Here is a 24,774-nt window from a genome sequence, read left to right as displayed (position 1 = left end):
TTTGAAGGCAAAATAATCTCTTAACCTGAGAGATGAGTAAGAGGAGCCTGAGGTCTTTTCATCAGAGCAGCCTAAGAAATGGTGCATTGCAGACTTCAGCTAAGACGGTGCAGTTAAAGGGAAAGACAATTGATCACATGAAGATAATTTTACAAATTAGATTTCTAAATTATTGTGTGTGATTCACAGTTTTGGGAAACGATTAAAGCAATAGATTTCATTATGCAAGAACAAGTATCTGTTAGGAAATCCATCGTCATTTAAAAGATGCTGTGACAAATTTTCCAACACGAGATTCCTGGAACAAGGGGTGGGCACCACTCTCCTTACCAGTGGTTACTGTCATTACTTCTTCCTGTTCTGAAGCACCATAAATTAGCTGGCATATGATGTATATTCACACTTTTAAAAAGCAAAGCAGGTAGAGATGATTTTTTCTTTTCTTTCTCTCTCTCTTTTTTTTTTTTTTGGTCACACAAACTGTCCTTCACAGTCTTCTGCACTTGGCCAAAACTTTGTTTCATATTTCATCTTTAGAGTGCTTTTTTAAGCTGCTTAATCATAAGTAGAAATTTCCCCTCTGAAGATGCTTATGGTTTTTTTTTTTTTTTTTTTTTTTTTTTGTAAGAACTCTTCATGAATGGGGCAGGTATCAACTTCTTGTGTTTTGAAGTGGTGTAACTCAGGGAATCTGTTTCAGCTTTGAAATAATCTACAGCTCTTGCAGACAAACACAAAGCACTGACAACCCTATAAATAGAGATAACTCTATAAAGAGACACTAACTGTTCAAACACTCCAAAACGTGGACTGGTCATGGAGGAATAAGAAAAGAACTTCAGAATATTGAAATAAATGTGACACTCCATCTTAATTGGATCCCTATATCATTCAATTTAGAACTTAGAAGAACATTCTCAAAAGACATGATTCAAGAGGAAAAAAACAATACCTCTGATTTTCTAAGTTAAAACTGATTATTTAATTTATTGACATCTTCTGGATTATAATTTTTTTTTTAAGTTATTATTATTAAATGAAGGACTATAATAAATTTCACATAGCCGTGAAATAAAATAGAATTTGAGCATTTGCACGTTCCATATCTTAAGGTAGAAAATGAAATTTTGACTTAAGACTTTATGACTTCTCTTAAAATTAACGTATTTGAACTACTGTTTGGACATTTATTACTATTAATGTCACTTCCAAAAGAATGCAATTTATGTAACAGATGAAAACATGGAGCAGAATATGAGAGTCCTGCTGAATATGAGAGTCCTGTTCAGTGAGTTAGATTTCAAATGTTTGGGAATTTAAAATAAATTAACAACCAGAATCAATAAGTCCCAGTAAACACATAGTTACGGAGTTTGTCGTACCTCTTTGCTAATAGTGTGACAGTGTTAAAACTCTAATGGGAGCTAAGTTAGAAACAGCAGGGAGGTTGGTTGAAGGCCATTGACTCCCTTTTCCCCTTTCTCTTTCCCTGGCTCATGGAGGCATCTCTGCTGGTCCTTGCCAGGCAGCTCATGGGACACGTAAGTTGTGCTGCGGAGCTCCTGCTGTGCTTGAAAGCTATATTGCTTGTATCTCTAGTAAGCCTAGAAGAGCTTTATTAGGGTGTAAGACATGTCTCTGGATGTCTCCAGCCATGAAATGCTACCAATTCAGTTGCCGAAGCAATTGTTTATAATAATGGCCTGAGACAGGATCAGCATTACAGGGCTTCCGAGACCTCTGGCAACTGCCTCCCTTGTCTGTGGTTACCTCCAGCCAGGTATAAAGAGTCTTGAGATATGAGAATTCATAGTTAATGGTAGCATTACATTTGTTCTATATTTGTACAATAATAATAAGTCACTTTAGGCAGTCCATTTTCAGGAGATGACTGCCTTGTTCCACAGACTGAAATCTCAATTCCCTCAGCCTTGTGAGTCATACTGCACCTTTAGTCATATTTTAACCTTCAGAACTGTGCTCTCTGTCACATCTTATCACTTAATACATGCTGTTGAGCACACCATCACACCACCAGATAGACCTCTGTGACTTTTTTATGAAAAACGAGTTCACTTTCCTGTTTTTCAAAAATAGTTCCCCTTTAATATAAATGCTTAATATGATTGTCCCCCTTTAATTTGAATGTTACATTCATGCCCTTGACACACTTGCTAGATAATAATAACAATCAAGTCTGTATATGCAAGGGTAAAACAGAGTATTCTTTTACCATAAATAAACATTCTGTTTCCTGGGTTTCATCTAACTAGATTTAATATTTTTTTTTCCAAAGTCAATTGAGGTATAAAACACTACAGATCTGGGGAGCTTTCAGGAATGTCTTTAGTCTCTTAATGTTCAGATGGTCAGAGATACCTTACCGACCTCCTACGTATTTTACATGGAATCTAGTGGCATAACAGTGTCTGTGGAGAGGGAAAGGAGCTCTGAAATGCAGTTGGCATTTCAGACGTACCACTAGTTTATTCTGTGGTGTTATAAGCCATATGGCTCTACAAAGCCTTATTCTAGGCAAACAAACTCCCCTATGCTATTTCAAAAAAAGAGAAGCAATCAAGGAATGAAATATGGGGTTACCAGTTGTCATCAGTCAAACATCACATTAATAAAAAGAAAGTTGGAATTTGACTTATATAGCCTTAAAGGTACTTTTAAAAAAAATAGTCTTTTGGTTGTGTTCACCTTTTGGAAGGAACCTGTTTGTTTCCAGATGAGTGTAAAAATCCTGGTATCACTATTCACACTCTATTATGCACTAAGACCTCTCTGTTTGGTACTAAGAGACTTGACTTTCGCTGTTCCCTGAGGTGTGAGAAGCTGTGATTTTCATTACCTGTTGTTCCACCAGCTAGGAGCAGCAGTGACTCATTCACAGCTTTCCCTTGGAGTTCTTATTTTCCCGCATATCTCACTGCTACAGTTGTTTGTAATTGACCCAGCAGTGTCCAGGAGCTTCCATCTCCCACCACCTCCTTTATGCCAGAAGCTGCTGATCATTGTCCCTGGCAAGCCCTGCCCACAGTTGCCTTTTTTTTTTTTTTTTTCCTCCCCTGCTTGGATGACTCCAAATTCCTCTGACCCTCATTTGATTCTCATGTGCTCACCAAGAGAGTTATTTACAAGAGCCAGCTGAGAGCAAGAGCCAGCATGTTCTCCTTAGGCTCCTCAGAGAGCTACTGCCACCTCATCTACAGAGCATTAGGGATCTCTGCATTCTCTGCTTCCGATGCAGCTGGATACAGTAGCTGCCTAAATCTGGTTAGAATGAAGACTCGTGTATATTTCTCAGATCTTTGTCAACATTATTTTAACTACTTTAAGACACAAACACGGTTCTTATTGCTGGCATGGCTGCAATTATATTGATCATAATAACTGTATAATTGTAATTACTATAATAATAAGATATTATATAGCAATAACAACACTACTAGTTGTTTTTAATCAGTTTAAGTGAAAGACTTGATATTCCAAATATTATATATCTTGCTTTTCTATTATAGAAAAGATTGCTAGTTAAAGCCTTCAATTTTTAGGAAGCCAATTACAGGCTCTTGATGCTCTTAACTTTTGACAATGGGAGCACTTATATGATTACAAGGAGATATTATTTCTAAATCTTAATCTTCATTTTTAATTATTATAATTATTATACAATATACAAACATAAATAATTATATAATTGTTTAATTATAGTGTACATTTCTAGGATTCATCATAAATATTTTAAAACTAATTACTGGTTTACAGAGTGTGAGTTCGTTTTCCAGAGTTTTTACAGAGCTTGTTTTCCTAAAATGAACATGGAATGTATCACAGTTTTTTAACTGACAAGTGACAGAATTCAATACTACAGTAAAAGCTATGTTTAAATAAAGAATAAACAGCACTGAGAAGGGAAAAATAGCAATGCAATCTAAGTTGTTCATTCCAGCAATATTGCTTTTGTTTCTAGATGATAAATTCTTGTACTTTAGAATGATCATCTTATGCATAATATTTCAGTAATGCAAAGATAGGGATTGGAAACCTGTAACCCCAAAGACAAGGTCTTTTACCCTGACTTAACCTCCTTTCACTACATGGAGAAACTGTATATCATATTCAAAAAAGTGGCAGAGAATACTATTGGCCAAAGACCCATCCAGATCCATTCATACTATTAATAACGAGATAGATTCAGTAAGAAGTTAGAGACTTAGAAGTAAGATGTGAAGAAACTTGGCCTTGTCCTCTTTTAAATGCTTAGTTTTATTCATTTCTTAATGGAGAATAAAAATATCTCTAGTATTGGTTTAATATTAGACCGTGCTAGAGAGCCTATGGCAAGACTCGTAATCTGGGAGGAATATCTGGTGATAACACAGTTCTAGAAGGTGGCCAGCAAATACCAACTGTCAACTTTTTGGAGAGCAATGGTATGCCCAAATGCTTTCTACCTTTTGATATTCTGTCAGAGAAGATAAATGCTTTGTTCAATGTCCACCTCAGGTGTAATTCCACTCAGATTTCCGAGCCTACTTCGAGGTATTTAGGGAAATTCACTGGAAAACCTACTTCTTGAGAGTTTATGCCGGTGTTCACCTCAATGAGGTGATTAGCTTTTCTAAGTACATTGCCACATCCTAGTGAGGGACAGAGGAGATAATGAGTAAGCACACAAATCTCTGCAATTGCAGCGAAGAAAAAGCACCATTAAATCTTCTAGATTTTGCTTTATTAGTATGTAGTAATTGTTGAAGCCATATTTTCTCACCATGGTGAACAGAAATGGGACCTGGCTAAATCTTTGTAGTAATGGGCTGTGTTGTGGGAGGCTTGGTTTGCATTGGTGCTCCATGGGTTAATGGGCAGATGCTACTCCTTCAGCTAAATTTTGTTTTAGTGATGTCCCCTGCAAATCAGAATGAGAGAACCATGAAGAAAAGGGTGATGGAGGCAATGAACCAACTTTATGCTAACGCAGTCAAATTGTGTCTTGGCTTGAACCCCAATACTGGCCATTAAGGTGGAAAACAGTTGGCTGGCAGACACTGCTGCTTCCCTTGTAGCATGGGCTACAGCACAGTTACATATTCTAGGTAATTACATTCTATTATTCTATGATTCTATACGCCTAAAACCAGTTATGATAACCTTCATGGTAACCCCTCAATTAATCAGAGGATTTGTAAATACCTTTCTCAGCTTTAATCTGCTTGCTTTTATCCTTTCCTGTATCTTTGATGGATTGTCCAGACAGGACGAGCAAGTGACAAGACAAATACTTTCAGAGGTGGTAAAAGAACAAGTTCACGGTGCAGAAAATGCGTGTTCTCTAGTGCCACACTCTGAATTTTAATTTAGGAACTCTTCTATGAGAGAGAAAAAGGATGTCACCTTTCATCCTACCTATTGGATGCATTTAAATTTTAATTTGGATTAAGTTTTCATTTTAATTTGGATTTGGAGTAAATTTTTTGAAGTAATTCTCTGAACCAGTTTCACTTATAGTACTTTGGTTGGTACCATGGAACAGTTTTGGAGAGTATGGACTAGATTAATTTCAGCTAAAACCCAAAGACAAGGTCCAGGAGCACAACTACAATGCTCCAATTACTGGTGGGCATTAATGGGCTAGACTTTGCAGATGTCATAGTGAGAGTCTGCTATAGATCACTCAGGCAGTCTGTCTGAAGCAGCAGACAAAATATTCTATAAGCAACTGGGAAAGCTCTCTCAATCTCTAGCCCTTGTTCTCATGCGGAACTTCAACTTACCAGGTGTCTACTAGGGGAGCAGAGTGGAAACAACATAGCAGAGAGGAAACAGTCTGGGAGGTTTCTAGAGTGTGTGAAAGATAACTTCCTGACAAAGCTGGTGAGTGAGCAAATGAGGGACAGTGCCCCATTGGATCTTTTGCTTGTTTACAGAGGACTTGTAAATGATGTTGGAGGCTGTCTTGGGCATAGTGATCATGAATCAATAGAGTTTTCTATTCTTGGAAAAGTAAGGAGGAGTGGTGAGCAGAACTTCCACCCTGAAATTTTGGAGGGTAGACTTTGACCTGTTAAGGAGAGTGGTTGGTGGAGTCCCCTAGGAGGCAGTCATGAAAGGCAAAGGAGTCCAAGAAGGCCGGACACTCTTGAAGAAGGACATCTTAAAGGTGCAGAAGCAGGCTGTCTCCACATGCTGAAAGATGTGCCGGCACAGAAGAAGACTGACCTAACAGAACAGAGAGCTGTGGCTAGAGCTCAGGAAGAGAAAGAAGGTTTATGAACTTTGGAAGAAGGGGCTCAGAAGAACTCAGAAGGCACTCAGAACTACAAAGATGTCACGAGGTTATGCAGGGAGAAATTTAGAAGGGCCAAAGCACAACTTGATCTTAATCTAGGTATTGCTGTTAAAGACAATACAAAATGCTTTTATAAATACATGAAAAAGAAAATGAAGACTAAGGAGAACCCATACCCTTTATTGGATGTGGAAGGAAACATAGTGAAAAGAGATGAGGAAAAGGCTGAGGTACTTAATGACTTTTTTGCCTCAGCTTTTAGCAGCAAGACTAGTTCTCCAGGTACCCAGTCCCCTGAGCTGGTGGATAAGGACAAGGAGCAGAATGAAGTCCTCATAATCCACAATCCATTACGTCCATTTAAAAAGGACACAATAAATGCTATTTTATTCAAAGTTTCACAGTGGAAGAAAAACAAACCATAATCTCCTCAGTCACACAGGCATTGCAAACATTGGAAAAATACATTAAGAGAGAATGTGTGAAAATCATGCAATTTTACTATTTCACTACGTGTCTTTCCTAAGAGGAAAAAAAAAAAGAGGGTAGAAATGAAAAGTCCTGTTTTCTCTGCAAGTATTAAACAGATTGATGTCAAATGCTATTGAATTGGATAATAGATAATACCCTCTGTAATCTTACTGCTAGAATGTCATAGAACATTGTAGCTGTTTTAAATAATTCTTTGAAAAAAAAAGGTAATTTTCTTTCTCTTTTTATTTTTTTTTAAAGATGAAACTGTTTTGATATTTTATAATATACTTCAGTGAAAAATTATTCTTTTTGATAGGAGTTTCAGAGGGATTAAGAGCTATCCAAACATTAATCTTACATATCATGCATCATGAGCAGAACTATAAATGTTCCTACTCTACAAGGTTTTGGCACACAGTTGTAGAAGACCATGAGCAAATCTTCTTCCACTAGCAGAAATTAAGTAAGTGGCTGCGTGGTTTCAGACAGATCTCCAGCTCTATTATTTAAAGGGTTACTTACTAGAATGGAAATTTCATCCTTTCCATTCCAGACACTAGCAAATCAGGTAAACTGATAACACTCACTTTAAACATGTTTAAACAAACATTTTTTGATGGTTTAGGACCACAGCAGGGGATTCTTGCTCTTCAGCAGAGAGTTATTGCTCAAAAGAATGTGGAGATTCAGATAGCAAGACTTGGTAGAAGTGCTGTGCTATGAATGCCTGTCACAGAACAGATTGCAGAGGGCAGGCTTCAAGAACATGGCAATGAAAGAATTGGTGGAGGATGCATGTGGTCTCCAGCTCAACTAACTGTGGTTTGATAATGAGAAAGAGAAGATCCGTGTCATGGTTGTAAACCCAGGTTGCTTTGGATTGAGAAAAAAAAAAAAAAAAAAAGAAAAAACAAGTGGTGATGTATGTAATAATCAAAAACTCTCTTCACTGTGCTTAAAAGTTCAATAAGACCACACAAATGATAAAAAAATAAAAAATAAAATCAGGACCACTTTCTGCACTGATTAGCAGTAGAGAATGACATTATCTTTCCCTAATAGAGTTCTAAAATTACCTCAGCTGGAAAGATGATAAGCTTCTCAAATTAAAAAGAAATGAAAATTAATAAATGATAAAGTTCCTGGAATCAGAAAAGACATGGCAATAACTACAGATTTTAAATAATAATTTGACAAGGTATCATAAGATACCGCTCATTATTTTAAAGAAAGTCTATTTTCAGCTTAATGTGAGGTTTTATTCATAGAAATCTCCTTTTTTGTAAATAAAGTTTTTCTTAAGGAGTTGTGCATTGCTGCCGTCACTAAGGAGAACAGTGCACCTAAAGCTTTACACAGTGGACATGGCACTGTCAAGAGCAGGGCTGTAGCTGCAAACATAGCTTGAAACAGGAGCTTGATGGCATGCATTTCAGTTATAAAGCCTGACATCTGCAGTACACTGTTTATTTAGATGTTTTATAAAATTGTTTGCTACATTGCAAAAGGCTCTGAAGAGTTCAGCCTCCAGGAAATGTGTTTTTGCAAGATGCCTGCAGTGAATCTCTGCTAGATCACTGTGCCTTCCTAAAATGCCACTGAACTACAGCACATAACTTATGCAGAAAATCATTCTTTTACATTTCAGTGGAAAACCACAGCAAACAGGAATTAGCACTAATTTCTACATACACTGTGCTGCCCTGAATATCTCACCCAGGCAGCACAATTGGGTGCCTCTCAAGGCCACAGCCATGCTGTTGCACAGAAGGAAAGTGATGTAAATTAGAATGGAAAACCTTTTGGTGTTGTGAATAACAAAAAACTATTTGCAGTTATGAGAGGAGGTGGGTGTTGGTGAAGTAGTATTGAAATTGTAGCAGCTGTATTTATTAAAAAAAAAAAAAAGCTGTTAAAATCTTCTATGATCTTTGAAAAAAAAAAAAAAGAAATAAAGAAGCTCCCCCAAGACCCTTGCCTTTCTTGGCAGCCCCAAGTGTTGTGATTTGAAATATGGCTTCAGTAATGCACTTTACTCCAGTAAAGTAGTCAGAACACAAAATTCTGAGTAATCCACTGGGCATAAATAAGACTAAAAGGTTACTGCTAGCCATTGAGAGTTTTAAGGATATGAAGAGTATTCAAGCCTTGTTTATGAGGCTGAGGAAGAAATATGGGAAAGAAAATACTTACTGTGTAATCACTTTTATATAGGTCAGGATAATTTCCTGAGCCTTAAGTAATTGCTTGTACATCACTGTAGCCTGTTTATGATGGAGGAGAGGTGAAGAAGAAAGCAAGCAGCTCATTCCTGCCTTTCTTTCTCTGGAACTGGCTCACTGGGCTAATGAACTAAGTTGGAAGGGGCCTCTGGAGGCCTCCTGGCCCAAGCTACTGCTTAAAGCTGACTGTCTGGGGCTTTGGTTGGCCTCAGCTCGGGTTGCTCAGGCCTTGCCCAGAACAGTTGTGAGCACCCATGGCACAGCCCCGGTCAGCCCCTACCAGCAGCCACACAGAGCCATCCCACAGTCTCCTTACACTGCAGGTCCCAACTGCATCTGAGGGGGCCTCCCTAGAAATTATATGCCCTTCCCCCAAAAGATCAGAGAAGGTTAAGCCCAATTTTCCACCCCTTGTACCTCCATGCAGGATATTTCCCCTGCCTCTGCTGGCCACATAAACCAGAAGGATTTGTCTGAGGACATTACCTTGGGACCTTCTCATCCCCTTCCTGTCCTGCACCATGGAGGAGTCAGTCCTGCCACTCACACACACTCATGCTAGTTTTGAGTTTGAAGTGGTAAGAAATGCAATCTCTAATGCACTTGTGCCAGCAGGACTTCCTTGTGAATCATACTTCCATTGCCAGAAATACATTTTAAAAACACAGTTTCCTTTACTCAAAATTCGCAGCTTCATTCCACTGATGTCCTAAAAGAAATAATGCGCAGATCCACCAGTATAATCACAGTTTTCTACCAGGCAAAGCAACTCTGAGATAAACAAGCACCCCTCAGATAAACAAGACAAATTATTCTAGGAAAATATTGCCCACACTGAAAACTACACTAATGTAACTGTACAAATGGGGCAGCAAGTTTCCTCAAGATTGACTCTTCATTGAAATTTCAAGAGTGGCTGCCTGAATTTAGATACCCAAATATATATTCTAACACATAGGCAAGTGACCTGATTTTCAGAAGTGTTCAACACTCAACAGATTCCCTTCAAAACAGTTTACTTTTTGGTCACTACTGACACTTTCGGAAATGCTGCAAGACAGAAGAATTTGAGTTGCAGGGTTTTCTTCAACTATTGACATATGGTAACTTTTTTTTTCTGCTTATTTTGAAAAAAAAAAAATAAATAAAAAAATAGAACAAATGCTGCTAACTTCATTGATTTTCATCCCCTTAATTAAAACCAAAACCAAAACCAAAACAAACAAGCAAACAAGCAACAAACAACAAACAAACAAACAAAAGAAACAGAAAATGCCCTGCTTTAATAAACTGCATCTCACATTATGATTCTTCTCCAGCACCTCGAAATGAAAGTGAATGAAAATGAATTGAAGTGACATTCCTATCCCATGTGATATTTTATTTCACCAGGGAAAGATATTCAAGACCACAGATTATATGTTCTACTTTTACCGTTATTTACAGATGTTATTTAGTACTGAAAGTTGCACAACTTTCTGTTCAAGTATTTATCAAGCCTTCAATGAACTTTAACCGAGAATGCTTTAAAATGAAAGATACAATCATTTATTTAGGTAATGGAGAGGAAATTAATAGTTAAAGAAAATGAAAAACACAAAGACTTTCATAAATAAAGTACTTAAGTATTTTAAGTACTTTCTGTATTTAAAGGGGGCTTATAAAGAAGATAGAGAGTGACTTTTTGCTCAGTCAGATAATGAGGGGACAAGGGGAAATGGTTCTAAAATAAAAGGGGAGATTTAAGATGAGATGTTAGGAGGAAATTCTTCACTGTGAGGGTGGCACAGGCTGCCCAGAGAAGCTGTGGATGCCCTATCCCTGGAGGTATTCAAGACCAGCTTGGATGAGGCCCTGGGCAACCTGATTTAGTGGGTGGTGTCCCTGTCCATGGCTGAGGTGTTGGAACCAGGAGGTCTTTGAGGTCCCTTCCAACCAGAGCCATTCTATGAGTCTGTAATTAATAATAGTTTCTGTTACAGCCAAAAAAAAAAAAAAAAAAAAAAAAAGGGGAGCAGCATGTTGAATGAAAGTTGAATGAAAGTTGAATGAAACCAGCATTAGTCAGATTATTTATGGTTGGTTCATTGCTAACTAACTAGTAGACAAACACGCACACACACTGCACACACGCTTGAGCAGGACAAGTGGCACTGGAGCAGCAGGTGTGTGGGAAGTTGTGCCTTCTGACTTCTCCCCTGCTACAGGGCACCAGTTGGAACAAGGAAACTGCTGTGGAAAGGGAGACATTTGGGAGATTCAGACTGTTTGATCAGAGGAACAGTGGGTGATGCCATGGCTGCTTTGACATGACTGGGGTCACCAATTTGCTCTTCAGTCACCAATGGGGCAATGCTTATGCATGTTGCCCTTCAGTTAGGACTTACGGCACTGTCACAGTTGATCCTAAGAAAATGTGAAAGAGTGCATTGCAAATTGTTACTGGACAGTGATTTTTGGAATCGTAAACTCATACTTTTTTATAGTTTTACTTGCTGCTATTTGAACACAACAAACTCTGTCTGCCTACTCCAATTAGTGTTTTTTTTTTTTTCAGTCATGTCTGACCTTGTTCATGCTGTTTTGTTCAGTGTCCTTGAGCTTAGCTTTAATCTTAAATAAAAGCACAAGAAATGCTACGTTTTCAAAGGCAGAGTTGAAAAGCCATTGACAACACAAATATTGTAATATTTTTATTCCACTTTGTTGAACTCTTCTACTTGTTAGGAGCTCTGATTCAACTGAGCTAACAAGGTTATCAGATTATATGTCTATTGTCTTGTTGTGACTTCCTTGGCTGAGTTCCTTCAGTAAACAATGCTGATGTGATGTTTTGTTCAAGTAGCAGAGCTGGAGGCAGCCGGAGGGAGGGGACGGAGTGGGGACGAGGGTCACAGATCTGTCAAGGCCTCCATGGCAGTGGTGCAGCAGGGAGCGCTACCTGCGGTCAATATTAATCAGTCTTCTGCTACAAGTGCTCCAGGTAATCGCTGCCAGCCTGTGGCAGCAGAGGAGCTGAGGATGGGATTCTGTAAAACATCCTCAAAGGGTACTGAAAAGGCAAGCAAACAGGACTTTGCAGATATTCTCTGTTCAAGCTGACACATACCAAAAACCTTTAAAAGAAGGTAAATAAAACCATTTTAAAGGCATTAAACTGATGCATTAACTTAAAAACACATTTCCACTCACCCCATCCCATGACGAGTACTCAAATTACAAGAATAACTGTGTAAATAGCCTCTAAAAAGAAAACACCATTGCACACTGCTTTTTCTGCTCCTCAGTGTTAATTTAGATTACCTCTAAGCACTGTCATAAACTTGCTGTCTCCCTGCTGGCATAATTAATACATGCCACCATTGCTATTTAAATCACAGAGGATGCCAGGGCAGCAGCTGCACAGTTGGAGAACTTGCATTAGCATCATGTCCATTAGATAGTACTTCTGGTCACTTTTTGGACTGTGATGATAGTCTGAGAAACAGAAAATATGTTAACTTTGCAATATGGAAGTAACAGCTGTAACCCATGTGACTATGGCATGATTTACAGCAAAATGCCACAATATACATATATATTTTTTTTTCTGGAATGGTGTACGTAGAAAAACATGGGACATCACAGAAACCCTTCACCTTCTTCCCCTTCCTGCTCCAAGCAATTTTCAAGCAGCTAATGTTCATGTTCTCTCCTACATCTATATAACTGGTTGATGAGGTCTGTTTGCAGGCACCCAGTAGAGATAGGATTCCTCGAATAGTGTTATAGGTTTTATTCAACACTGATAAACTGCTAAAATATGGGATGTGTCTTAAAACTTGTGACTGAATCACGAGAAAACTCACTTTATTCAGCTCTACACTGACTATTAAGTTGTGGCAAACATCCTGTTTCTGAGCAGGATTGTTCAAAAACAGCATTCAAACATTATCACAGTTTTAATACACTTAAATTATTGCTGCTACAACACTGGTCCGTGGGAACAACATGGTCACCTGGATGAACAGCACGATCACTTGACCGGTGTGTGAAGTGATTGCTTTGGCCCCTAAAAGTGTGTGCATGGAGTGCCTTTACTGGAAGCATTTGGGAAGGCATTGATTGATTTCTATAGCAAATATCCTGAGCCTGGAGACTCAGATAAATCTCTGGAGATGTTGTCCCTCCAACACCCTGTTGGAATCCTCCTTGGTCACAGCACATTCTCCCTGGGACATATCTGTATTTCCCATCTCATGGGGCTTTTCACCAAGACAAAAATGCAAAGTACTTTATTCTTAATAAAAGAAGAACAAAAATGGACACACAGAACAGAGCATTTCCTCTCCAGAGTAATTTCAGAATAAGTGTGAATTAGAAATCTGCTATGCTGTTTTAGGCAAGAATAGTCTTGGCATCACCCACTGCTCCTCTGATCAAATAGGGATGTTACTTAACTTATTGCCAGTTAACAGCAAGCTTTGATTAATGATCTGGATATTGAGAAAAATAATAACATAAACATGCCCAGCCCTCTCCTCTCCTATTCCTCATCTCACCTTTCCCTGTGTTATGCTATGTATCTCCCATTCCTTTGGTGAGACAGCAGCCTGTGATGGAAATTGTGGTCACTGTGCAATGGTTCCCTTCTTATTTTCCTCTGCTGCCCTTGGCATCCTACCTGTTTTTCTGTGCCCCACTCACGGGCAGCTGTCCCTCAGGGTTGCCCCTGCTCCAGTGTGGGTCCCTGGCCATGTGCCCAGCACTGTCACCTCTACGCATCTCCCCACTGAGTCATGTACCTTATAATTTTAAGTCCTCTTCCCACTTCCTTCTTATACATGTGCTGTATTCCCATAAGTTGCCAGCATTTGTTTCTTTACTGGCCTCATCTTCTAAATGATTTCTATCCCTTTTGTAAATGTTGTTTTCCAAGAGACGCTGCTTCACTTTGAGCTTGCAACTGCTGAAGATTTTAAGTTCTGCTGCATGCACTGTTCCTCACTCTTTTAAATAAATTGTGGCTCATATCCCATTCATCCTCTCACATCACCATAACTCTTGCCTTCATTAAAAATTAATAATAAATAAAAAAAAGAAAACAAACACAAAGCTGCCATTTTATTTTCATTGTGTGTCTTCAAGGGGAAGAGTAGAGGCAGGGAGCACCTGCAGAGTTGCCCACCAACCTCCATACATCAGGTACCTGTCAGAGTTGCTGTCAGGGGGTTAGAACTAAAGATGGTGGAGATTTATGAAAACAAACAAACAAACAAACAAACAAACAAAAAAACCCCACACTATGCATGACGACATTATGAGCCCAAAGGCAGAGAGAAGCCAAGAGAAAGGATAGGTCATTCCTGTGGTCCCTGCACCTGAGGAGACACTCTCTTGCGGGTACTCGTTGGTCCTTCCCACCTCTCCCAGTTAGGCCATGTCTTCTGCCTGTGCACTTCTCTCCCTGAACCCAGGAAAGAGTCAGCCATGCTGAAGTGGTCCACATCCACATCCAGGACTATTGTTATGATAATTGCTTCTCCAGTTAGCATTTTTTTTTTTTAAGCTTACTGTAAAATGCTAATGAGGTTGCTGTCAGACTACTTTTTTGGACAGCAAGGTTCTCAAACTGTGCACGTATTGTGTACAAGAATAGCTTTATAATAGCAGAAAATTCTGAAACTCCTGACAAAGCCTTGCTGGGTCACACTCATCTCAGACCATTACAGGCAGGTATTTAACTCTCACACTGCTTAATGCTGCCTTCTTCCTAACACTTCAAAATCTATTTTACTTTCAGGTCATACACAAACAGGGCACTTACTATTCATTATGACCAGGCATGTTTTGCTAGTGTTCATACTGAGTCAAATGTGACTCTATCAAAGGGGCCTGTCAGAGGATCCAGAAGCTTTTCTCTATGTATTTTTCTTTTAAATGCTGATATTCATCTGACCTTCACCTTTAACAATTCTTTTTGTGCCAGTGGAGTTTCAGAGAACAGAGTTAAAACATCTTACATGGGGACTTCACCAAAATGTGTTATCCCTATAGGAGCAGATAACTGACTCCAGTCATTGTGATTCAGGAAATGGTGATCTATATGAAGGGCACCAAATGCTCCAGCAGAGCCTTTCACTCCCTAGGCCCTTTGAAGATTTTACTCTCAAAACAGAGGAAAATCGTGGTGTCAGAGATGTGTTACAATTACAGAGACCTGGGTGAGCCATTCATGAGTGCAGAGTACAGAGGCAGAATCTACAGCCTGAAATTGCTGCTGAAGAACCACATCTCTAAACTTTTAAATCAAATACTATACTATCCCCTACAAACACCTACATGTATTAGACGACTTTCCCCCCCCACTTGCTCCCCCCCCCCCAAAAAAAAAAAAAAAAGGAAAAAAAGGTAGATAATAGAAATACAGAAAGAGAGAAAATACCTGGGTTTTCTTTCCATTATGGATGGGAAGCAACAGGAGAGTAGCAGTCCTTCAGAAAAGATCTGGGAACACTGTGGGTCACAAATGTGAGTCAGCTATGTCCTGTTGTGACAAAGGCAAACCACACATTTTAGTGCATAAAAAAAGGTTTTGTTTTTAAGGCACATCAAATAATCCTTCCTCTTTGCTTAGCATAGTGGGGATGTGGCTGCACAGGCTCTGAACACTGCTAAAAATTGAGAGTTTTCTTTGGAACTTGTCTTGGGAACTAGAGAAAATTCTGTCCTTGTCAGTTTTTGAGAACAAGTTAGACAAACTTCTAGTAGGAATGATATGTGCAGCTTTGGTTTCCTGAGGAAGAAGAGGAAAACTAATCTGTCTAATTCCCATTTTGCATGAGAATTTTAATCACCAAATTTCCAGGTCAAAGGGAACGAGCTGTGTTTTGTGAAGTCATATTCACATGTACATCAGGAAAGGGAGAAAAATTGGACATTGTTGAAATGAGTAAATGAGTTTTCAATTTCCTACTTGGCACTGTCCAACCTAGTCCCGGTAGACTGGAAGCTGGCAAATGTTGTGCCGATTTTCAAGAAGGGTCAGAAAGAAGACCCTAGTAATTACAGGCTTGTCAGTCTCACGTCAGTGCCTGGTAAAATCATGGAGAAGTTGGTTCTCGAACTTATTGAGGCGCACCTGGGGGACAAAGCAGTCATTGGTCCCAGCCAGCATGGGTTTGTGAAGGGTAGGTCCTGCCTAACTAACCTGATTTCCTTTTATGATAAGATCACCCGTATGGTGGACCAAGGGAAACCAGCTGATGTGATTTTTTTGGACTTCAGCAAGGCTTTTGACATGGTTTCCCATAGGATCCTACTGGACAAAATGTCCACCATACAGCTAAATAAAAACATCATACGAGCAATTGGCTAACGGGCAGGGCCCAAAGGGTTATGGTAAATGGGGCTGCGTCAGGCTGGCGGGCGGTCACCAGTGGGGTCCCTCAAGGCTCCATTTTAGGGCCGGTACTTTTCAATATTTTTATAAACGATCTGGATGTAGGAATAGAAGGTATTTTGAGCAAGTTTGCTGATGACACCAAACTTGGAGGAGTTGTGGACTCAAATGAGGGCGTAAAGGCCTTGCAGAGGGATCTGGACAGGTTGGAGAGCTGGGCGATCACCAACCGCATGAAGTTCAATAAGAGCAAGTGCTGGGTCCTGCACCTGGGATGGGGAAACCCTGGCTGCACGTACAGACTGGGCGATGAGACGCTGGAGAGCAGCCTAGAAGAGAGGGATCTGGGGGTCGTGGTAGACAGCAAGTTGAATATGAGCCAGCAGTGTGCCCTGGCAGCCAGGAGGGCCAACCGTGTCCTGGGGTGCATCAAGCACGGCATCGCTAGTAGGTCAAGGGAGGTGATTGTCCCGCTCTACTCTGCGCTGGTGCGGCCTCACCTCGAGTACTGTGTGCAGTTCTGGGCACCACAGTATAAAAAGGACATGAAACTGTTGGAGAGTGTCCAGAGGAGGGCTACGAAGATGGTGAAAGGCCTGGAGGGGAAGACGTACGAAGAACGGCTGAGGTCACTGGGCCTGTTCAGCCTGGAGAAGAGGAGGCTGAGGGGAGACCTCATCACAGTCTACAACTTCCTCGTAAGGGGGTGTCGAGAGGCAGGAGACCTTTTCTCCATTAACACTAGTGACAGGACCCGCGGGAACGGGGTTAAGCTGAGGCAGGGGAAATTTAGGCTGGACGTCAGGAGGGGGTTCTTCACAGAGAGGGTGGTTGCACACTGGAACAGGCTCCCCAGGGAAGTGGTCACTGCACCGAGCCTGTCTGAATTTAAGAAGAGATTGGACTGTGCACTTAGTCACATGGTCTGAACTTTTGGGTAGACCTGTGCGGTGTCAAGAGTTGGACTTGATGATCCTTAAGGGTCCCTTCCAACTCAGGATATTCTATGATTCTATGATTCTATGAACCTAGTTTTTTTGTTTGTTTGTTTTCAGTTCACTGTGAAGTGATGTTTTGAATATATATTCATAAAAACTGGTAGTTTTAGATGTCCTCAGAATAAATATGAAAGCAAACAGAAATTTTGGAGATCTGCACTTTGGACAGGGCCACTTACAAGTTTTTGGTCTCCCTGTATCCTTTAGTGCAAATCTCCTCATTGAACAATGGTGGGCAAGATCCAGGGAACTCCATGCTAGTCAGCTGTATCTCTGCCCTTGGAAAGGCTGGGGAACCAACCTTCATAGAAGTTATGAAGGAGACAATGCATGAAGGAGACAATGATTGGGATCAACCAGTGTGGATTTACTATGGCAGATTGGGCATGGTCAAACTGATTGCTTTCTCCAATGAGATGACTGATACTGTGGATGCGAAGTGAATGTTAACTTGCCCTTAACAAGGCCTTTGACATGGTCTTCTTAGAAGTGAACAGAACCAGACTTTTCTCAGAAGTGCACAGTGGAAGTATGAGAAGCAGGAACAACAAGGGAAATTCTGACTGCATACAAGGAAGAAAGTTTTCCTTGCAACGGTGGTCAGACAGCAGAAGCCCAGGCAGGTTCTGAAATCTCCTTCCTCAGAGATACTCAGACTGTGGTAGGACTTGGCCCTGAGCTACGTGCTTTAAGCTCTAATCAGACCTGCTTTGAACAGGAGGTTGGGCCAGGTAGTTTCCACCAGTCCCTTCCAGCACACAGGATCCTGTGACTCTATGAAAGACACTCGACTAATGTTCCTTAACTGTCAGTCTTCTTAACAGTAGATAGTCTACTTAACAAATGGCTTTGGTCTGTAGATTAGGATGATGAAAGGATGGTACTGTCCATGTAATTCTTCTGTTTGGAACTAATATTTAAGTGAAAATGAAATAGGCAACCAGGGATCAGCAATTCTTTCCATTATTCAGGCTGCTATCATATGGTGTAAGTAAGCAGAGAGAATCAACCAGAAAACCTCAGAAACTGCTTGATGGCGCATCGATCTTAAAGATACTTTACCCCCGAGCTGAACCCACAGAAGAGTTATGACGAGAGAAAAGAGAACTCTAATATTAGATGTTTTCTCTTTGACGTTCGATTAGGCATTCTTGAGTTTCTTATCCCTTTCTCTCCTGGCAGCATGTTGGTGTGCATCCTGTTTGGCAGGAGGCAATATAAGCCTGTCAAATGGCAGGCTTCTCTCTCCTTTCCTTACTTCAGTTATAGAATCAGGGAAAAACAACATGATTTCATAATTTGTGTTAGATTATTGCATGCATTTCACAACACAGTCTGTCTGGTTTGTCGTAGCTACACTACTAATCTTCAGATTTCAGCAGGTATAAAGTATACCTTTCACTTGACACAAGCTTTAATTTGAATCATAAACTCTGTCATGTCTGATTATCAGCAGTATTTTGTACCATAAGAATATTCAGGAATGAATCACTTTCCAGTTCAAGCTCTACAATATCACCAGTGTATTGAACTTATGTGTATCATACCCTTCAGGCATTTGAAGTGTACTGCTAAAATTCCAGTAGACAATTCCACAACAAACAATATTATTAAGATGAGATGGTGCTTTATTTGAAGTTCATGCCTATCAAACATCAGGCTGTACCTGGCACATAGTTCTGAATGCAAAAATATTAAAAACATATTATTTTTCCCCTTAAAGTTTTTGACAGATGACTACCAGGCTGATTCTTTTGCAGCTGGACACAGACAACATACCATGACTTGATCAGTGAAGATCACTTCTTCAAATTACATGTAGCCCAATAAAATCTCAGCTGGGATAACCAAACCTTTAGGAGCCATCTCATGAAGGGTTTATAAACTGATTACAAATGTATGAGCAGACTCAGGTGAGATATGAACTCCTATCACATCTTAAACCAAAATGGATACCAAAGGAAAAATAACCATTGTCCATGACATTGGAGTTGGGTACATTTTTAAAATTCTCCAGCACAGTTTCCTACCAAAACAAAGATATTGTGAGTTTGCCATCTGTCTGTTAGTAGTATACTCTTAATTTTTTAAATGTTGGACATTTCAACAACAGTGATAAAGATTTAATGGCCTCAGAGTTGTGTTTCTGTCTCTGGCCCACACATTTTATAGTTTCAAACAATCAGTTCTGATTGGTTTCACTGCAGTCAAGAGGGGCAGAATGTGGTGCATGCGCCAATCACAGAATCACACAGAATTTCTAGGTTGGAAGAGACCTCAAGGTCATCGAGTCCAACCTCCAACCTAACGCTAACAGCCCTCCACTAAACCATATCCCTAAGCTCTACATCTAAACGTCTTTTGAAGACTTCCAGGGATGGTGACTCCACCACTTCCCTGGGCAGCCTGTTCCAATGTCTAACAACCCTTTCAGTGAAGAAGTTCTTCCTAACATCTAACCTAAAACTCCCCTGGCGCAACTTAAGCCCATTCCCCCTCGTCCTGTCACCAGGCACGTGGGAGAACAGGCCAACCCCCACCTCGCTACAGCCTCCCTTGAGGTACCTAAAAAGAGCGATAAGGTCACCCCTGAGCCTCCTCTTCTCCAGGCTGAACAAGCCCAGCTCCCTCAGCCGCTCCTCGTAGGACTTGTTCTCCAGGCCCCTCACCAGCTTCGTCGCCCTTCTCTGCACCCGCTCAAGCACCTCGATGTCCTTCTTGTAGCGAGGGGCCCAAAACTGAACACAGTACTCGAGGTGCGGCCTCACCAGAGCTGAGTAAGAAGTGAAAGAGCAGAAATTCTATAAGACATGACATTTCTGTGACACTTCCCAGAATGAGAGAGAAGAAAATAAAAAGTCCTGCATGCTATTCTATAAGACTCTCAGCATATATTTTTTTTTTTTAGATTTTATACTTTTATACATGGACACAGAGATTTAATTATATTCAGTGTTGATGAAATCTTAAGATTTAATTATTATTGTTCCTGTATTTAGGTCAGAGCTTCTGTTGAGATTAGATACCAAGGAATATCATAATTAAACACATATATAATTCTGCAAAACTCTGGGCAAATAAGTCTTTACTAGAAGAGCTCTCCCTTCCATTTCTGTCTTGCCTAATTAAACTGCAAGCTTCTTAAGAGAGGGACTTTTTCAAAATGCATATTTGGACAGCCCTTAGCATCTTGAACTTGGTCCCCTGTTCATAATAATAAAAAAAATCCCCAATAACAGTATTTTTTCCAGCTCCATTATGTTGGAAAAAAAAAAAAAAGGCAAATCACTCACACATGTAGGATTAATGTTCTGCTAGGGTGGTAGAATCATACCTCTATCTTGTGTGTTAACTCTTTCTCTCGAGCAATGTGCTTTCTCTGCTGAACATATAGATACTCCTGTAAAGCATACCAAACAGAAATCTTAATTTGAACCTCAGAAAAAAAAATATGCGTTCTTATTACATCCATTTTTTATCCCATTTTATTACAGTCTATGTCTTTTGGAAAGCCAAAATATTTCTAGGCAGTCCAGATTGTTTTGCTTAGTGGTATTACCAAAAATTAAAATATAAAGGCAAAAAAATGAGAAAGAAAGTAGTTTAATGATGGTTACCTCTAAGAAATCAAAGTGTTTTAACTATTATATTTAAATCTTTCAAGTCCTTACTACTAAGAGAGGCATGTCTTTTGTAAGAACTATTAATTCTAATTAGAGGGATGTGACATCTAGGTTTGACCCAAACTTTTTTTTTTTTTAAATAAATGTCTAGGTCTTAGATTCCATGCTCTTTGGGATGATAACTGTTTTGGAATATTCAGTGTTTACACAGCCTAGCAATAAGCAATACAAATAATAAGTTAGCCTAATCTATTCAGTTATAAATAAAGGTGATTGTTGGGTCATCCTGTCCCAGAAATATTTTTCTTATCACTGCTGATTTGAAGCTTTTTTGGCATTTCAAATTTTTTTTTTTTTTTTTTTTTGTGTGAGTCATTTGCTTGGGAAAGATTTCTTGAGAGGTTTTGGCAGCAGGCTTGGATTCTGAGAGGTGGGAATGGCTTCTTTTCCTATCAGGGAGATAAAGGAATGGGACAGTATGATTTCACTTCATCTAATTTTTTGGGGGGGACCAGGGCTTGGAAATGAAACATTCAGGTGAACTTCCATGGCAAGTTAGGAAATGATAATGTGCTCTTTCACTCTCTTGGTTGCCTGAGAAATGAAATATCTGCTCTAACTTTGCATAAGGTATTAAGATATCTTTGGCACTTGGGATGAATTAAAACCCAGTATCCACGCACATCTTCTGATTATGGACTTTCTTCTTTGGAATTTGTCATGCTGGACCATTACTGAGATTGTGTCTGAGGCATAACTTAATGCTGTTTTACTTCAGAACGTCTCTTGCAGCATTCTGGAAAAGAGGTCTCTGAAGTGCTTCCCTGACTTCAAAGTGTAACTGAGGACAACAACAGCAACAGCAACAACAACAATGACAACAACAACAGAATACCCAAATACCAAAGGAAGTACATCTTTTTGCTTGTCTGTTTGTTGAGTTAAATCTCCTTCCTTGCAGCACCAAAAGTCAAAGTTCAGAAGATCTGTGTACATTTTAAAAGGTGTTGAAAATGCCTATGATGTCACTGCATGAGTGGGATGCATCTCTTTGAGATAACATACTGTGGGTCATGCTGCACTGTTATACTCTTGTAGACGTGTGTTCTTTTCTTTAAGATATAAGCTGTAATATCCTATCTTGTCCTTTGTCACTCTGATTACCATGTAGGCCAGTAGAGGCAGGTGGGAGGCTAAGTGTATAGTTAGATAATAACAAAATGTTCTTTCTAATTTTGCAGTGTGTCCAATCTTTCTCTGGTGACAGAAACATAGTGATGAATGAAGGTTCAAAAAATATTTTTTTTTGCACTTTTACTCATGTATTTTTCTCGAGAGAGATAGAACTAAATCTCTTTTGCTTTTTCTCAGGTCCAACACTCCTGAATGTAGGGCATTTTTAAAATCAAAACCGCTTCTTTGTAATAAACAATCCTTATTTCCATGAAAACTCAAATTAAGGCCTTTAATGGTGACAAAAGCTGCCTTAGACTATCTGAAGACCTTTATCCCAAAATGAAATCAGTCAGATTTCATCTTGAAGTCCAGATTCATGTTCTGTGGTTTGTCTTATGTTTCAGTAAGTAAATTTTTAATGGACAAAAAGATACTACTTGGCCATTTAAATCAAAAGTTTCTTTGGTTTCTTGATTATTACTAACTGAATATCCCAACAGTAATTTTGTTAGATGTAAATAAATCCTGTATCTTCCAATTCAATCCTGAAAGAAGCTGAACAGAAGCACACACAGACTATATTAGTGTCATGTCAATAGCTGTATACGTTTGCCTAGCTCCTCTCACCTTTTGGCAGGTTAACAACAGTTTCATACTGTCTTAGTACTGGAAGTAAAATAACATTCATGTTAGATTGTCTTTCTTGTTGTTGTTGTTGTTGTTCTTCTTCTTCTTCTACTTTCATACATATATATATAAATTTAGAGACCTTAAAGTACTTTCAGAATAACATCTGTTTCGGTTTAGACTGTGAGCAAAAAGTAAAAGGTTAATGCATTATCAGCTCATTCTATTGCTTATGCTAAGCTTTTCAGCTTTAATTATCTCCTGCTTCTTACAAGATTAACTATAAATGCATGAATGGAAGTACCAATGCTGAATAAATAACAGTGTTAAACAGCTGACTTTCTTGTTTGTTCTGCTTCACAATTTTTATTCATCTTAAGAAAGGATGGAAAATCTTACAGGTACAAATATTTAAGACACTGGTTTAACCTGTTATTTGGAGTCTTATTCAGTTGCTTGCTCTGAAACACACTTCTTGTATGACCTTAGGCTCTTGTAGCACGCAGATAATAGCACTCTGCAGCTCACATAACATTCTCAGAACGCTTGCATTAAATATTTTGAGATGCTTCAAATGGATGGGGATTAGATAGGTAATGAAGGTAAACAGGCAGGTGAATCTATATCTTGTTTTCTAAAGAGGAAAATAACTTTAAAAGCACTGAGGTGATTACATAAGAAATCAGTAAACCTTAGGTTCACAGTTTCAGGTTCATGTAAAGAAACTGAGAACACAAAATCACCCAAAAGACAACAAGATTTAAGTTTTCCAACCCTGTGGAAAACTGTACCTTTGTTCTTTTCTTTAAAAAAGAAAATGTGAAAAATGTCTGTATTGCAATGAGGAAATAATTATCAAGATTTAGAAGGTGCCTAATACTTTTTTTTTTTTTTTTTTAAGATCTTCTGTGGCACTACAGGTAGTTTAAAATGAATTTGGATTTGTGTTCTGATACAATGAACTCGTGCGACTAAGGTAAACCCTAGGTTGTATGAATGTCCAAAATGGAATGTAAAAGACAATTTTTTTTTTCTTATGAGTACTGCATAGCAAAATTTGCAGTACCACAAAAGACTGAATAACAGTAGATTACATAAAAATAAGAGCTCAATGCACAAGTGTAAAAAAATGATGCAATATACTGAAGAACATGATTTGTTGTAGAGACAATTTCATTTCAAAAAGTTCTGTTAGTACTCATAATTGATTAAGTATGACCTTAACATATTTATCAGCAGGAAAAAATAATAAGCTTGTTTTCATGGTATCTAGGTGAACAAGGTCAAACCAAAGCATGAAAAAAGATAATTTCAATCCTAGTGTAAATATGGGAACACTTTAGAGTCTAGTTAAAGTATTATAAAGATTTTTCCAAAATGCACACTCATATGAGAGGTTTCAAAGATATTTCTCTACTATTTTTAAGGGTACATGTTATCCACAATAAAATCAAGAAATTTTCAATAATAAAACCAAGAACTCGTAGTTCTAAGAATAGTCAACATTTATTATTTAAGCAATTAAATAAGGAAGCTTCTCTTCCTTGGAAAGGAGAAGTGCTGTTTATTTTAAACCCTTCAAATAATTTACTAAACAATGCTGATGATGATATGGTTGCAGGATGCATTAATTGCCATTAACAAACAACATAAGAAAGGAGATACTCTTTCTTAACATTTACTGTTAAATAGTGATGTTTATTAGAGTAGCAGCCGAACTACAGGAATTGCAGAGCATGTCAGTGCACATCTCTCCTCTTTTTTACTGGTGGTTCTGGCAATTGCTAACTCCATGAAATACTTCAGATGAAGGTCCAATGCCTTGTTCTGTTATATGGGTAATGTAAGCATATAATATATCAGAGTGAGAAGAATTATTTTTGGGATCATGGTAATTAGTTTATTTTCCAAAGTATTAAGATGTTACCATAGTAATAGTTACCATAATTGCTGTGTCAGCTATGGCAGATGCAGG

The sequence above is a fragment of the Netta rufina genome (assembly GCF_964035555.1).
Source record: "Netta rufina genome assembly, chromosome: 1".
In the NCBI taxonomy this organism is placed as follows: domain Eukaryota; kingdom Metazoa; phylum Chordata; class Aves; order Anseriformes; family Anatidae; genus Netta; species Netta rufina.
The sequence above is the reverse complement of the archived record's forward strand: the minus strand, read 5'-3'. Positions refer to the sequence as shown.